Source organism: Octopus bimaculoides, chromosome 10 (genome assembly GCF_001194135.2).
Source record: "Octopus bimaculoides isolate UCB-OBI-ISO-001 chromosome 10, ASM119413v2, whole genome shotgun sequence".
NCBI lineage: Eukaryota > Metazoa > Mollusca > Cephalopoda > Octopoda > Octopodidae > Octopus > Octopus bimaculoides.
Window position 1 is genome coordinate 70,293,442 of NC_068990.1, and position 17,425 is coordinate 70,310,866.

Consider the following 17,425-nt stretch of genomic DNA (forward strand, 5'->3'; position numbering starts at 1 on the left):
GGGGGGGAAGATTTATGAAGAGAAAATAAAAATGCATATTTAATGTAGCATGCATTTTTAATGTAGCATAATAGATTACAAGCTGTTCTCATTAATTCAAGTAAAGATGAATTGAATTCCTGTGAAAATTTTTTGTTTAGAATACAAATTTATTGTAACTCTGTCTACCATTTATAATTATTTCTGTTGTGGTTATTAATTTTGTTATAATCATTATAATAATTACTATAATTAGTGGCAATCTATTCAGTTCATGGTTGGACAATATGACAAAAGATTGGCTTTTAAAATAGCTTAGCATTTCTTTGCAGACAGTCTCTCCTCTTAAACTATGTCACTGCAATTATAAATATAATATAGGTAATTGAGATTATAATGTTGGACTCTGTTCATTAAAGCAGTGTTTCTTGTATGTAAGGGGACAGGATATCTCTTGGGGGAACCTGTGAGGGTTGGAAATGTATCCAGACAAATTAATAAGTCTAACAAAATTATGATCATCCTGCAACATGATAAAGAAAAGTTCTTCTCATCAGTACTCTCCATGCCTCATTAGTAATGAGGCAGAGAAAATAATGGCACTTTTTTTGGTGGTGGTGGTGTATATCCATATATATGTGTGTATATATATGGATATATATATAAGGCGGCAAGCTGCCAGAATCGTTAGCCCATCGGGCAAAATGCTTAGCGGTATTTCTGAGTTCAAATTCCGCCAAGGTCGACTTTGCCTTTCATCTTTTCGGGGTCGATTAAATAAGTACCAGTTACACACTGGGATCGATGTAATCGACTTAATCCTTTTGTCTGTCCTTGTTTGTCCCTTCTATGTTTAGCTCCTTGTGGGCAATAAAGAATTATATATGTTTATATATACTATATATATATCTCATCATCATTTAACGTCCATTTTCCATGTTGGCATGGGTTGGACAGTTCAATTGGAGTCTGGGAAGCTAGGAGGCTGCACCAGGCCCCAATCTGATCTGGCAGTGTTTCTACAGCTGGATGCCCTTCCTAATGCCAACAGCTCTGAGAGTGTAGTGGGTACTTTTTACGTGCCACTGGCACAAGGGGGCCAGAGGAGCTGGCATCGACCACGATCAGATGGAGCTTTTTATGTGCCACCGGCATGAAAGCCAGTCAAGGCGGCACTGGCATCGGCCATGTTCGGATGGTGCTTTTTACCTGCTACTGGCACAGGGCTCACAACTACAATTTCCATTTGATTTGGTTTTGATATTGCTGATGTTGATGTACTTGACTCAATAGGTCTCCTCAAGCATGACATGTCGCCCTACAATCCAAGGTACTTTTGAGTGGGCTGGTTATGTGACACTGGTGTAGGTTACATCTGTGGACTCACTTTATTTGCCGGGTCTTCTCAGTCACATATATATATATATATAAAAAGGAATACCAAAAATGGGACAAAGACACAAAACATCCAGACAGTTAGATGATACAAAAAAGGGACAACAAAACATCCAGACAGACGATACAAAGAAACAAGGACGGGTCATTCGGAGTTTTCTTTCTTCAGTTGAGTTCCGGATTATCTTTGCAATTTCGGCTGGTTATACTTGGGATTGTTCCAATCTGGCCAACCCCAAGGAAAAACTAAGCTAAGAGCATTAGATTTCTTGGAAGAAAGCAGCAAATGTATGTGAAAACAAGGATGGAAAAAACAGAGAAATGGTACATATATATATATATATATATATATATATATATATAGGTGTGTGTGTGTGTGTATAGGTATGTATGTGCATATATTATAATATGTATACATGCATATATACAAACACACACACACATTGCACATGTGTGCATATTGTTGATCTGTAACATTTTTCTATATTTGATTTTTTTTTCTCTCCAAACTTAGCTTTTATAGTCATTTAGTTTCATTAATATTTAGAGGAGAAAAGGTTGTTTAATATTACAAATGCATCTACTTATGCAACTGTACTCATTAATTATTGTGTGGTTGGATGTAAATTTGAATATGTTGCAATGTCTCAGTTTGAATATGTTTTCTCTTGTTTTATATGTTTGTGTGTGTATAAAGCATTGCATGTCTCTGTTATATATCTGTGATTTTTTTATATCCCTGATGAGATATTCATGTATACATGTGTGTCTATGTGGATATGGTTCTTTATTTTACTATACATATTTCTATGTGTGTCTGCATATGTGTGTGTATGTTTTCTTGATGTATATTGCTGCTGTATTTCATTTTAGGTTTGTCTCTACTCTAAGATAATTACCTATGATTATCTTCTGTATGTGCATGTTTCATGTGTGCATTTGCATCTGCATGCATGTGCATTTAAGCTGGGTGTTAATTGGAAAGGAACAAAAAAAAAAAAAACTAACGCACTTATCTCTGTCTCATGAATATCTTTACAACTTACCATTCCAAAAAGAATGAAAAAAAAACGAAACAGGAGAACATTAATTAATAGTCTCCATTAATCAAGATTACTTAGACACCTCCACACAAAACTCTCATACATGGATAGAAACACACATAAATATACACACAAACATATATATGGACACAAATATACACGCACTTGTTCACATATATACACTTTACTTTAATCTTATGCAAATGCAGTTAGGAATATGTTTGTAGACATTTTCTACTAGCACACATTCATACATCACCTGTACACGTATTTATACTCAATCTGTGCAATATATTTATGTTGCCCTCCACCCCATCGTTTTATACCGTACTTCATTCACTCAAAGAGACTTATCTTGCAGATGCTTGGTGACTTCACTAATGCTGGTGCTATGTAAAAGCACTCAGTACACTCTGTGAAGTGATTGGCATAAGGAAGAGCATCCAGCTAGAGAAACCTTGCCAAAGCAAGCATTGGAGCTTAGTGCAGTCCTCTGGCGCAGCAGTTCATGTCAAATCATCTACCTCATGTTAGCTTAGAAACAGGGATGTTAAATGATGACAATTAGTATATATCTATAATCTACCTTCATTATATTCAACCTGTATATCATCAACATTTAACATCTGTTTTCCTTGCTGGAATGGGTCGGACAGCTTGACAGGAAATGGCAAGGCAAGGGGCCACACGAGGTTCCATAGTCTGTTTTGACTTGGTTTCTATGATTGGATGCTCTTCCTAATGCCAGTCATTTTACAGAGTGTACTGGGTGCTTTTTATGTGGCACCTTGGTTTTAGGATCTCAATCCTGTTGTGGTGGGAGAATCTTCATCAGCAGCACACCACATATCTCGGTCCTCTGTCATCTCCTTCGCAAGCCTCTGCATTTGAGATCAGCCTTCAGTACTTCATCTCATGTCTTCCTGGGTCTCTCTCTTCCACAACTTTCCTTCACTTTCAACACACAAACACACACATTATTATCATTTTACATCCACTTTTCTATACTTGCATGAGTTAGATAGAACTTGTTGAGACAGGTTTTCTTCAGTCAAATGCCTTTGCTGTAGTCAACCCCTACCTGTTTCCAAACAAGGTAATATTTTCCCTTAGCTTGACATATTTGTCTGGAAAAACTGAAAAGAAAGAACCTTGCTTATATGATGATGACAATGATACTCATTTACTGTCATCTCATAATGTCACAAACAAGGGTAGAAACATACACACATACAGGTAGATATTTATACGCAACATTTACATATATTTTCACTCAACTTCTACATATATACTCAATACCTCTCTAAATTTATTCTAAATATCTGCGTACATTTCTGTTCAATTTACACATACACACACATACACACAACTGTAGAAAATTATGTGCTTTCTGTGAAAAATTACACACAAATTTACGCACATAGATTCACATACACACATTTGTACTCTTCACTTGACACATACATACACTCTTATAGTTATAAAACAAGCATATGAGAGATCCAGTGCAGCCTGAAATCACAAGACACAACCTGTCACACAATGACAAGTTATGTGAAATGTAATATGGCACTGACATCTTCCCTCCATTTTCTTGTTATTTTTCAGTGTGGTTAATATGTGGGCAAAAGTGTCTGGTGATAACTGTAGTAGAGACAGGTGAGGTGGTCTCAGTGGTGGCTGCAGTATAGACAGGTAGGGTGACCGCAGTCATTGTATAACAGTCATTATTCCTATGAAATTTTGTTGGATCACATAATGCATTTACTGACAACTAATCATTGGTAACTGCTGTAACCATCTCACAACAGACAGACTGCTGCTGCATATGTGTAAACATGTATTGGCAGTATTGAGTAAATTAAATGCTTATTACTAATTAAGCCTGAGGCAAATTGTTCTCTTTTTTCAAAACCTGGTAACAATGGCACAGCTGCTTCTTTAAAATATTATTGCTTGTAAACAACATCTGAAGCAAACCCAATCAGCCCTAGAAGAGGACGGTAACATCTTTGAGAAGGGCTAGTCTTGGAGATATGTTTTGGTGGCTTAATAGTGGCTTCATCATCATTTTAACATTTGCTGACATCTAGACATGAAAAAAGTCAATGGAATATGTTTGATTCCATTATGAGGATTTTCTGGTGGTAGCTAGATCTATTAGTTTAATAATATAGACTGTCAAACTACCACTGTCAGTGGACAGTAGCATAGTGAAGTACATAAATGCTAACGTAGTGTGCATGATAATTTGAATCAGACAAGACTATAACAGTATTGAGGTAAACATTGGTGAACAATTTGTAAAGAAGCCAAACAAAGACAAGGGTTATAACTCAAAATGACAATTAAAGAAAAGTGGTGAAGAGAAGAGAAATAGTTTTAGGTCTCATGAAGTGATGTTAAGTTCTTGATTAATTGTTTTTCATAACCATTAACGAAATGCACTGCTGCTTTGGTTATAACTTAAAAAAGGTTCTATAAAATAGTGTTGGTCAGGGTTTAATTTCATTATGAATACAAGAGGTACTGGTATGGTTGTGTAGTTATAAAATTTGCTTCTCAATCACATGACATTGGGTTCAGCCCTATTGCATGGCACCATGAGCAAGTGTCTTCTACTATAGCTTCAGGCTGATCAAAACCTAGTGAGTGAGTGGCTTTGGTAGACAGAAACCAAAACACCCCCCCACCCTCTGCGCACACACAGTACCTTGAAGTTGTGTCCTGACACATTACCACCACCATCTCTCTCTCTCCTTTCTCTTCTAATTGGTGTTGCAGTGTATCATCTCTTCTGTAGCAAGACATCTTTATCCCTCTATTATACTTTTTAACTTCTCATCAACTGGCACAAAGCCACCTCTCTCAATACTACTCCCTATCCAAGTCAAGGGATCTTTGTCTTGCAGGTGACTCTGTTGGTGCCATGCTAATAGCACCCAGTAAACTCTGTAAAGTGGTTGGCACTAAGAAGGACATCCAACTGTAGAAACCATGCTAAAGCTGAGAGTTGAGTTTAGTACAGTCCTCTTGCTTGCTAGCTCATGTCAAACCATCCATCCCATGCTAGCATGGAAAACAGATGATGATTGATAGAAAGAGAAATAGAGAGAAAGCATATGTGTGTGTGTGTGTGTGAGTGTTTCTTTATTTGTGTTTTTTACTAGTCTTGACATAGTGTGGTGGTTGTGAAGTGTGACACTGTCATACAAGCAGTGTCATCCATTTCCAATATCCTGCAGAAACATAATATTACCTTGATTAGAAACAGGTGAGAGTTGGTGACAGCAAGAGTATCTGGATGTAGAAAATCTGCCTTAGTAAACTCCGTCTGAGTAGGGAAAAATAAATGTTAAAACAATGATGATGATGATAAGAGGTTTTGCTTAATAGAATCAGAGGTGGGCTGGTTTTAAAAGGATTACTTGCTATTATAAAACAGGTTTTAATATTTTTTCTCAAAAATAAGATGATAATCTGGCACTCCAGCCAAAATGCTCAGTGGTATTTCGTCTGTCTTTACGTTTTGAGTTTAAATTCCACCGAGGTTGACTTTACCCTTCATCCTTTCAGGGTCTATAAAAATAAGTACCGGCAGAACTCTGGAGTCAGTGTAATCAACTTACCCCTGCCCCACCAAAAAAATTACTGCCCTTGTGCCAAAATTTGAAACTAATATTTCTGTCAAGAATGCACCACTTCCCATTAAGACTACTGAACAGTTACTAGATATACTTTGTCAGCTATCTCTGTTAGAGTCACCATGAAGACCACCAGTCACCATTTTTGTGAACAATCCAAGATATAGTTACACAATGATGACGGATCAAGAATGGTCCAGGGTTAATGTGACATATACATCACTTCTTGCCTGCCTGTCAATCAGCAGTAACCTACCATCATATAGAACTACTTGAACACAAACTAATATAGTGATTGTGATTTCTAATAATGTTACTTTGACATCATCGCCATCATTATCATCATCATCACCATCATCATTATCATCATTACCATCACCTTCATCATCATCATCATCATCATGTTATTGGCTTTCCCTCCCACATGTTTACAGTCTGCTTCATCATAAATCATCCAAATCATCAGAAACTCTATATCAACTCAGCGAGCTACGACATATCATTGGCTGCATAAGGTAACCATCCAATAACAGGACATAAAACCAATTAATAATCAATGGGTATTTTGTTGGTTTTCTTGTTATTGGTTTTTGTCTGGCAGAGGGGGACGGGGGGGGGGAATCTGAGACTGGTGAGATTGACGTGACTAATGTTCGTCTGGAACAATTGCAAGTTGCTGGTTGCTGGACAAATAAACATGGACAGGATGGGAATTCCAATGTTCAGGTTCTGGGGAGAAAAGACTGAGAGACAGGGTTAGTGTGGGAGGAGACACAAAATCAATGATGGTAGGAGGGAGGTAGTGGTAGTAGAAAAGCAGAGCGAGAAGACAGCCTGTCTGTGAGCCAGACGTTGGAGTGTGTAGATTTTAATGTCCGTTTGTGTGTGTGGCTCTCTTTTACAAACTGATTCTCCTTCCCTCCCTCCCTCTCAATCTCTTGTTCCCTCCTCTCCATCTTGCTGTGATTTCTCTCCCTGATGTAATTATTCAGGATCATTTTTGTGCTACTCTTACATTTCTCACTTCTTACTCACATTTACATTTGGTTATATCCTTTTTTGCCCATGTCTAAAATGTTAGGAACAATTCAAAATAATTGTTCAAAATAATTTTCAAATTCCTATTCTTGTTTGTTACTGTTTTCCACTCCTCTCTCCACCTTGAATGGAAGCAGCCAGTGCCGCCATTTGCTCCCCTTAACCACTTTGGGTCAAAGGACATGGCCTTAAAATCAAGTCTTCAAGGATCCTAACTAGTATTCATTCATACCAGTTGAATTAATTGCCTCTCCTCTCATCCCATGTCTTTTTCAGGAGTTGACCATTGTTCCTCTGTCGTTCTTTGTGTGTGTGAGTGCATGCATGCATACATTCATGCATGCACTTTCTACATGTCACTCTAATTCATAACAACTGAAAATAATGCCTGTCTGTGCATTAGTCACTCTTTCCAATTGATGATCCTAACTATATTTTGTAACATTAGAACTGGCTTTGTTCTTGAATTTCCTACCCAAAAGATGGCATCTCCGTCAATAATATGGAATGCTAAACTTTTGGTAACTTGAAAAATCATTCAGAAATAGGGCGGTCTGCTCTGTTTTTCTGACAGCTGCCATATCGCTGTGTTTTCCTCCCACTTAAGATAGTGCAGCTGCATGACACCCAGTTGGAAATAAAAGGGTTATTGTGGAGTAAAGAATTTGTCAACACACACACAATGCAATAAACTTTCCAAATGAAGTGAAGTCACTTATTAATGTTGTTTTTGTTTCTTTTTGACCAAATCTGATTTTCTAATTGTTTGTTTACAGTTGAAGTCATCGTATAAAATGTTGTCAACTTAGTGAGTTTAACAAACATTTAAAAAAGAAAGAAGAAACTTTTGTTATGAGAACAAGTTGAAAGAATTTTGTTGTTGGTTCCATTCATCCTGCAATTAAATTTGAAATGAAATTTGGAAACGAGAATGTTTTAAATAGAAAAATTATGTTTTAGAAATTTCTAATGAGATCAAATGAAACCTTTGAACTTCTGGTGAGTGGCAGCAAACAGTACCCAAACCATTTGAATCAATGATTCATCACCATCAATATCACCATTGTGCTAGGGTTCTCTTTATCATCATCATCATCATCATCATCATCATCACTACCACCACGGGCACTTTGTCATCTACCAGTATCACCATTATAAATCATCATTACTTCTACTACTCCTACTGCCACCATTCTCATCATCATCAACACCACCACCACCACAACCACCATCTCTTTATATAATACAAATAATACCTCTTTATATCAATTGTACTCTAGTATTATCAGTCTGTTGTCTGTAGATATTGGTTTCTATTGATTCTGGGAAGTTGGAATATAATATAGTATTGTTATAACATCTCAGCAATGTTGAAGTATGGGTAGGTCAGCAGAAATTACTTTGGAAAACTCCCAACTTAGTGTTGCTGGATGTTCTAAGCACTTTCTCTCCAGAAGTGTACTGTATTTTATAAGTGCTGTTGTTGTAGTTTAGCCCTTGGTTGAGCCTCATCAAATGTTCTGATCATAGATCAGAACATTTTAGCCATATTCAACTTCTTTGTTTTCATTTAAACACATGTATCTTTTTAAGATGGTAAGGTAAGTTTGGCTGCTATTTCTAGTCTTTAAGCAACCATGTAGAGGTTCCTTTGTCCATTTGTATGAGTTATGGTTGCTTGGGTGTTTATGTTAAGTGAGCTGAATGTTTTGGAGTTAACTAATGGTGTTTCAAACTTTAGAAAAGGATGTCTTTGGAGATTTGGATGCATAGATTTAAGAATTTGAAAAATATCCCTTGTTATAATAACTTATATGCAGATGAGACATGGGCCACTATAAAGGAGAAACATTGATTGGCTACAGCACAAAAGCTATGATAGAAAGATTCATGCCAGGAATATCTTTGTGATATCATATCTCAAATGAGGTAATATGAAAATGAAGCAGAGTGAATGATGTGATTGTTGAATACTGAAAGCCCAAGTTTGCAAAGTTTGCAGCCATGAGTAGCATCCAAGAAATTGGAAAAGGTCACTTGGAAGGCCTCTACAACAATGAGAAGATGATTTAGTTAAAGAATTTGGGCCAAGATGGGAAAAAAGGGTGCAATCAAGAAAGAATTGGAAGCACATTGTGACCAGTGGTGTATAAAAACATCTGGCAGCTTGGTTGATACAGTGATAATAATGAGACAGTTGAGTAAAGATATGGTAATTATAATTAAACTTAGCAATTCTTGATGAAACATTAAATTATTCTGCAACCTCCTCATTTACTAAATTAAAAGTATGATGATTTAATTTTTCATTAACCTGAGCTTGCTTTTGGTTCTATGATACAAATTACTTGTTTTAAAGTGATCTAAACTAAAAACTTCCATTAAAATTTCAAGTTTACTGTATTTATTTTTGTGCTTATGTCACACTTCTAATTTAATAGTAAATCTTGTTAAATTTTTTTTTCCTTCACAGTTTTAGCCTTGCCCATGAATGTCATACCCCAATTTTATCTAGCTACAACCATATATAAAATAGTGCGAATTATACTCGCTTGCTGAAGCTGATAAAAACCTACAATGGCTTACATCAGAACTAGGACAAATGCAGGAATGATTGGTCTGAAAATCAGTGTAGGGAAGACCAAAACAATGAACACCAGAATTGATGATTGTCAAACAACAACAATTCTAAAGATCAATTAGCAAAATATGAAGACAGATGACAGATTCACCTATGTGGGGAGCATCCTCAGTAACAATGGCAAAGCTACAGCCATATTCCAATCAGCTTACACACAAAGATTCAGCTCTATAATACCATAGTTCTACCAACAGTTCTCTATATCAATGAGACATGGAGGAGCACTGAGAAAACAACAGAAAGCTAAATGTTTTCCATCAAAGATGCTTGAGGAGGATTCTAAGAACACACTGCAAGACCACATAAGTAATGAAGATGTTCTAAAAAGAGCCAACACAAGATCACTTAGCAAAATCGTCACAGAATGAAAATTGAAACTAGCAGGTCATATACTTTGGTTATCAAAATAACACCATTCTAAAACAGCTTTCAAATGGACACCACCAGCAGGAAATAAATAGAGAGGGAGACCAAAAACTACTTGGCACAGAATATTCATAACCAACATGAAAAAGGCCAATATTGCATAGACAGATGTAGAAAAAAAAAAAAAGAAAAAAAAACCACAGCCAGCAGAAACCAGTGGTGTCAATTTGCTGCCCAATGTGCTCAAGAGCATAGAGAGAGCTGATACTGATACTTGTGTAAATATGGTATGTCTCACACACCAGCTTAAGCATCATCATCATTGTTTAACATCCATGATCCATGTTTGCAAAGTTATTCTACTGAATTTTTCATTATTTTCAAAATTACTTGAAACAAAAGTAGTCTTTCAACAGAAATATGGTAATGCAAGGGTTAATTCTCTTACTTTACACCTACGAATATACATTTCTGTGTGTTTATGTTTTTATTTGATCCCTAATGCTTCAGTAAGTCATGAAGTCTTCAGTTGTAGACTTCCAACAGAATAAAACCTGTCTAAAGTTATTTTGTATACTTATTGTGGAAATAAAGGAATTTGTTTAAAACTAGTATTATTTTCCTTAAAAGATTTTGCATATCTAATATAATTTTGACTTGTTTAATCATGTAAGAAATATGCTCTTTTAATTATCTGTCTAGTAATTCTTCATTGTGATTTGTATTGATTTGTAAGTATATCTTCTTTGATAAAAAGAAGCAATTAGTGTAAGTTATGCCTTTTACCTGAAATTTAAAAAAAGGTTGTTTTTTTTTCAGTTCAAAACTCTAGACTTACCCATTACTAGATTTGTCTATGACCAAACAGGAGGAAAATTGTCCTAAATGTCAATATTTTCTTTTATTAATTCCTTGATTTCATCTCTGTTATCAAGATGTGTAAATAGCAGTAATTTACTACTATATTGCAGGTGTTCATTGTATATAAAACATACTAATGGGGGTAAGAAGAAAAGGAGATTGGGGTGTAGTTGTATTTAGGCTACTTTATCTGTCTATTGTATGTAACAGTTTCAAATGCCAAAGGCAGTTGTAAACTTTGAAAGGGCTTAGAAAGTAAAGTGTGATGATTTCAAACACAAAGGTTAATATTTTTTTTAGGCTTTTACAATCAAAAAGAATCCTGCCAGAAGCCTTTTCTCTAGCAGGTGCAGAAGATCAAGAACTTTTCTGTATCCATATAACATCAGCCAATCAGATGAAGTGTTGTAAAAAGAACTTTTTTATTGACTTCTTAAAAAAAAAAAAATTTTAGGACATTATTGAAGTAGATTGGCATTGTATAAGATCTATTTATTAACTAGATGACATCAGTTGATTTACAACTGCTTTTCCTCGATTTTAATAAAAAAAAGATTCAATTTAATAAAATAAAATATGATTCAGGGATGGGGTAGAATGAAAGGAGGAGGAGGGATGGTCATTTTTTTTGTTTTTTTTTATTTTTTACTTTTGTATATTTAATCATAAAATCTTTGAAAATTATCTGAAATAAGTAATGAAATGTAAATGTGTTGTTATAATAAGATAGCAAAGTAGGATTTGTAAGTTGAAGAAAGAATCCTGAAAGATGGTGACAGTTATGGTGGTAGATAACTGTCTACTGATTGTCTTTCTGGCTTTATTTCATGTGACTTTAAAGTGGTGGTGGTGGTGGTTGTTGTTGATTCTATTTCATTTCTTCTCTGCTCACTTTTTGTGTTCTCTTTCTTTCATTTCTTTCTTTCTTTTCTCTTTAATGATGGCAATTAGAATGATTTCGTTTCCAAGTGTACTGGCTGCTCTATAAACCAGTTGCTTTGTTTCCTTACCATTTGACTCATCTCTTCTATTGCCAACATGCAAAATAGACAGCTGGAGAAAACCCAATAAATACCTGGAAACGATTAAAATAAAATTATAAAAAAAAATATAAATAAAAAAATTAACAAAGTTAAAAGACACAAAAAATCTTGATTCTCTAAGATTTTCTTTGTAGACATGTCCTACCCTGCCCCTCTCTCCTACACTCACACACACACACACACACACACTCACTCTCTTTATATCACACATCTGTACACACTCATACATGCCACATACTTACACAACCTTTTCAGTTAGGCTTTTATAATGTTAGGTGACACTATACACTCACTAATATCTCATTTATACATTCTATAAAGCTTTATACTGACTTCACTGCTTTTTTAAAATTTTATTTTATAAATTTTCTTTTTAATTGTTTTTTCAAGAAATTATATTGGATTGCAGCCTACACTGCCAAAAACACTTAACTAATTGCTGCACTGCCACATGTTGTGTCTACAGATGGCGGCTGCACCTCTTTTACATTAATCACAGCACCACTATCTCTGTGAATAGGACAATGATACAAGTCTTTTTTTTATTACTCTTGCTGCTCAACACCTATTCTTTGTATTGAGTGTTGTCTATCTGACTGACTGCCTGTCTGTCTGGCTGCACCTTGAAAAAAAAAAGTGCAAGAGCAAAGAGAGGTGAATTGTCAACTTTACTGTAATATCATTTCTTTGTGATTTGTAACTTTTAGTTCTTACATTGAAATTTCTTTCCTCTCTGAATAGATCTTTTGTATGACATTCTATTGAGTTGCCTCGATTAGTTTTAGTGGAGTATATTTGTATACTTGTAATTGAATTCAACTGAGATGGTTGGATTGGGGAGCAAAATTTAAGAAATGTTATTAAAACTACTATACCTGTGCTGTGTTAAGAATCCTGGAATCGATATTCGTTAAAACTAAGTTTTGTGTTTTAAGATTTTGCGTTTCAAATCTCTGTATAGATCAACTTGGGACTTGCTTCTGTCCAGGAAAAAAAAAACAGTTGATGGATGAACATGGTCATTGTTTGATGGATGGTTTCTGGTTTGGACTACAAATTCCAATAGAACTGTATGAAAATAGATCTGCAACACTGAAGCAATCTATCCCAAGTGATACATGTCTCTTGTATTTATAATGATAAAGAAACTGAGATGAACACCAGTTCTATAAGTTCACTTGGCTTTAGGATTAAAACCATTTTTTGCTCTGTTAGAAATATATTTTCCCCTTGTGTCATAATGACTATCACTAGTACAGTCTTAGCCTTTTTACTCCACCCCTGTCTGTGTATGTGTGTATAAATATATATATATATTTCCACTTGTACATCTAATTACCTTTTGGACATACACTTTTTTTTATACACTTCTGTATTGACTTTCTCATTGATAATGTCTTTCTCTACATATGCACAAATGTAATTCTTTCCCAAATAAATTGCACTTCATATTCAAGGCTTCAATGAATCTGTAAGGTGTTATCCAGGCACAGAACTATGAGTCCATTGTATCTTAAAGCAGAAACAGCTGTAAGCTAATGAAGTTCATAAGATAATTGTATGTGTGTGTGTGTGTGTGTGTGAGAGAGAGAGAGAGAGAGAGATAAATATCAGAGATGCTTTACAGGAGCTATTCAGTAGTCTTACAAGCTTTTCTTCTGATGGTGATTAACTCATTAGTTTTGAGATTTTGATGATGAGATTGTTTATGTTTTGGAATGATATTGTAGAGGAGGTGTGAGAGGCCAGATCTAGCTGGTTTGAACATAAAATAGATAAAATAAAGCTATCACAGTGTCAGAAACCCTTCTGTATCTTCAGCAGATATCTCAGGGCCATAAATGTTTCACACCTTAACTTGTCTACTCCATTTAATGAGGCAGTGAGGACTGAATTAGCCTTCACCTATGAAAAGATTTCCGTCTGCAGTCTTGTGCCCTTTTCCTCTCTGTCTATTTGTTTGATATTAACAATAATCAAACTTCTAAGCTGTCTACCCTAACTTCACTTAAGAATAGTGAACTACATAGCTAACATTCTCTGATTTGTTCTAAAAAGTTTTAAGTCTAAATTCTGCTGGGAGGCATAACAATTTTCATCCCTTTAAATGGGACAAGAAGATTAATTATATTCTTACCCTGAGATCATAACCTAGAAATTTTTTCTTGTTGTTGTTCAGTACTGTTCCAGGTGACCTTAGATCAAAAGCTTTCCACTCGTGATCAGCTTGTCCATCTTTCACTTTTTGTGTGTAAAGGACTACATTATCTTTGTGCTATACTATTTTTTAAATGGTCATTGAGGAAGATGTGGCTGCTATTTCTAATAGGTCACAGAATAAAGCAATGAAGAGAAAGGTGCAAGAAGAAAAGAGGCAAGATAACTATATGAAATATGTGTGTGCCAAATTCTGCTTAGGTGAACTTTGCCTTTTATCCTTTTGGGGTTAATAAAATGAGTACAGTGGAGCACTGAGTTTGATGTAATCAACCTACCTGTCACCTGAAATTGCTGGCCTTGTGCCAAAATTTGAAGCCAATATTAAAGAAAAGGCAACTAGCTGGCAGAATTGTTGGCATGCCTGACAGAATGCTTCTAGCAATCTATCCTAAAAGACCTAATGTTTGGAAAATAGAAGTACGTATTTTTTATTCAATGTCTGATTTAACCATTTGTAGTTAGAAAATAAAAATCTAACTGCAATAAAATAAAGAAGTTTATTGTCTTTAACATTGACATAGATTTTTCTTTCCAACATATCATAAATGTCTAGTTTACGGTCATTTTCACATATTATAAACATGTAGTTTATGGTCTTATTTACATATCAACAACATGGATTCTTTTTGGTGTGCAACCCTAGAACAAGCACATTTCAAAAGAAAAAGTAAAAAGAAGTTAAAAGAGATGGTGGTATTGAACAAGGATGGAAAGAACTTAACAAACTGAGTCACCAATTGTTCATTTCTAAATTTTTACATCATTATCATTATCATCATCATTTAATAACCACTTTTCTATGCTTGCATGGGTCAAATGGAATTGGTTGAGGTAGATTTTTTTATGGATGGATGCCCTTCCTACCACCAACCCTCACCTGTTTGAAAGCAAGATAATATTTTCCCTTGGCTAGACATGTTTATCATGGAAGAATGGAAACAAACAATCTTGCTTGCATGATTGAGATGATGTACCTTGGGGAAGTGTTGTCTATGGTAGACTTAGGCAAACCAAGCCTTGTAAGTGAATATGGTTCATAGAAAGTACAAAGCCCATCGTATATATATGGTTGTATTTATGTGCATATATAATGTATATATATATGTAATGAATGTACGTGTGTATGTTTTTCTAACTCTTGCCAGAATAGGGAAAACAGGTATAAAAGGAACAATATACACATACATAAATGTGTGTGTAAACCAGTATTGTATCCCATTGTATCAAACATTACTTTGCCATTTGATAAATATTGTTAAACTTAATATTAAACTGAAATAAACACAGAAGTTGATATGATCAACTTCAGAAATTTTAAACCAGTGTTCTAGCATGGCTGCATTTCAGTGACTGAAGCCACTATTTTTACTGATGTAATTCTCTTTTATAATAAACCTCTGTGTTATCACTTTAAAATGTTAAATCTGATAATTCTGAAAAATAAAACATTTCACTCTAAATCTTACATTTAATTTTTTTTTTTTTTGATAGAGAGAAAGTGTGTGTGTGTGAGTGTGTGTGTTCTGCATTATTTATGTTTGGATATGTTAGACTAAAGGCCGATTTGTTTTTGCTTTTTTGTTTGTTTGTTTGTTTGTTGAAGGTGATACTCTCTAAAAGCAGTTTTGGAAATGTGACAAGGCTATGTTCACCAAAGTTCCTATAGTAGTTACATTCTATTTATCAAAGAAATATCACTGCTTATTTTTTTTATTGTTCGAGAGGGGCTTTTTTCTTTTTGCTTAATTTGAATGGAGGATAATATATCTAGAACTAATTGAATTTCATATTTGTATATTTTTTTTCTTAGTTTTGGCTTTCTAAAAATTTGCTGCTGGTCTGACTTTAAGACCACATCCAATTTTGCTAAGTTTAGAATCCAGAAACTAATATCTTTTAAAGTTGTTACTTAATAGTCTCAAACCTTACTCTTTTCCGGCCAGTTCCTCATTAACCTCTGAAGTTTCTTGTAAGCTTATCACTTATTTTTATCTTACATTGATACTGAGAAACATTTATCTTTTCCAGTTATTTCAGGTTTTCATAATCAATTGGTTAAACTTTTAAATACTATTTCTAGTTATTTACTGGCATAGGTGTCTGGTTAAAATGTGTGCTTCCTAACTACATGCTTTTGAATTCAATTCCACTGCATTGTACCTTTGAGTAAATGTCTTCCACCATAGCCCTGGGGCTAACCAAAGCACTGAGTAGATTTGGTTGTAGAAGAAAACTGTAAGAGGCCCGTCATGTGTGGCTTTGTGTCTCCTTGTTTCAACTTCATGTGCTAATTGTAAGTGAGTAGCATCAGTGTCATACGAGCAGCATTCCTTCATTTTTGATCTTCTGTGGAAAGATGTTCAGCCATGGACATGTTCTTAGCTGATTTTTCTTTCCTTTTAATGTTCATCAAACTTATAATAATAATTCATGGAGTGCACACAAGAAAGCAAGAATTTAAAAAATGTATCTATCCATTCTTAATATTTATTGGCAGATTCAAATGTGAATATTTAATTGCTGTTGTTTTTTTTATCATCAGAGAACACTGCTTCCCTTCAGATGATAATGTGTTCATAACACATACAATTTATTGGTGTAAGGGGACTTTAGGACACTGAAGTGTTTTGACATTATTGTATGCCTTCTCGGTTAAACCTTGGATTCTCACTGTTCTGCATGAATTATTATCTGTTTGGTAGACATCAACATGCATCAGTAAATAATTTGTTTGCTGATTTCTATAAACAAGAGACCTGTGCTCTTGTTAGATTCATTGGTGTGGCAGAATAGTTTTGGCTAAGGAGACACACGTCAAGGTCAGGCATGCAGCTTCAATACTTCATTCAAAGTACATCATCATTATCATTATTTCAACATCCACTTTTCCATGCTTGCATAGGTCAGACCAAAGCTTTGTGAGTGGATTTGGTAGACAGAAACTGAAAGAAGCCCGTCATATATGTGTGTGTGTGTGTGTGTGTGTGTGTGTATCTTTGTGTCAGTGTTTATACCCCATTGCCACTTAACAGCTGGTGCTGGTGTGTTGATATCCCTGTTACTTAGCGGTTCAGCAAACTTGAGATCGATTTGTTCAACTAAAACCCTTCAAGGTGATGCTCCAGCATGGCAACAGTCAGATGACTGAATCTAGTAAAATAGTATGTGTGTGTGTGTGTGTATATATATATATAT

The 17,425-nt window shown here is 35.0% G+C and overlaps 2 long non-coding RNA genes across 2 annotated transcripts in view; one reads left to right on the forward strand and one right to left on the reverse strand.

Annotated features, from left to right (window-relative positions):
* LOC128248920 (uncharacterized) overlaps nucleotides 1-17,425 on the forward strand; it is a 96,702-nt gene that overhangs the window by 57,407 nt on the left and 21,870 nt on the right. The window lies entirely within an intron of this gene.
* The window catches only part of LOC128248919 (uncharacterized), a 44,475-nt gene continuing 38,636 nt past the window's right edge, over nucleotides 11,587-17,425 (reverse strand). The window contains exons 2-3 of the long non-coding RNA XR_008265071.1: nucleotides 12,886-12,990; nucleotides 11,587-12,042 (exon numbers count right to left, since the gene is read on the reverse strand). This is a non-coding gene — a long non-coding RNA (uncharacterized LOC128248919). The remainder of the gene's footprint in view (nucleotides 12,043-12,885; nucleotides 12,991-17,425) is intronic.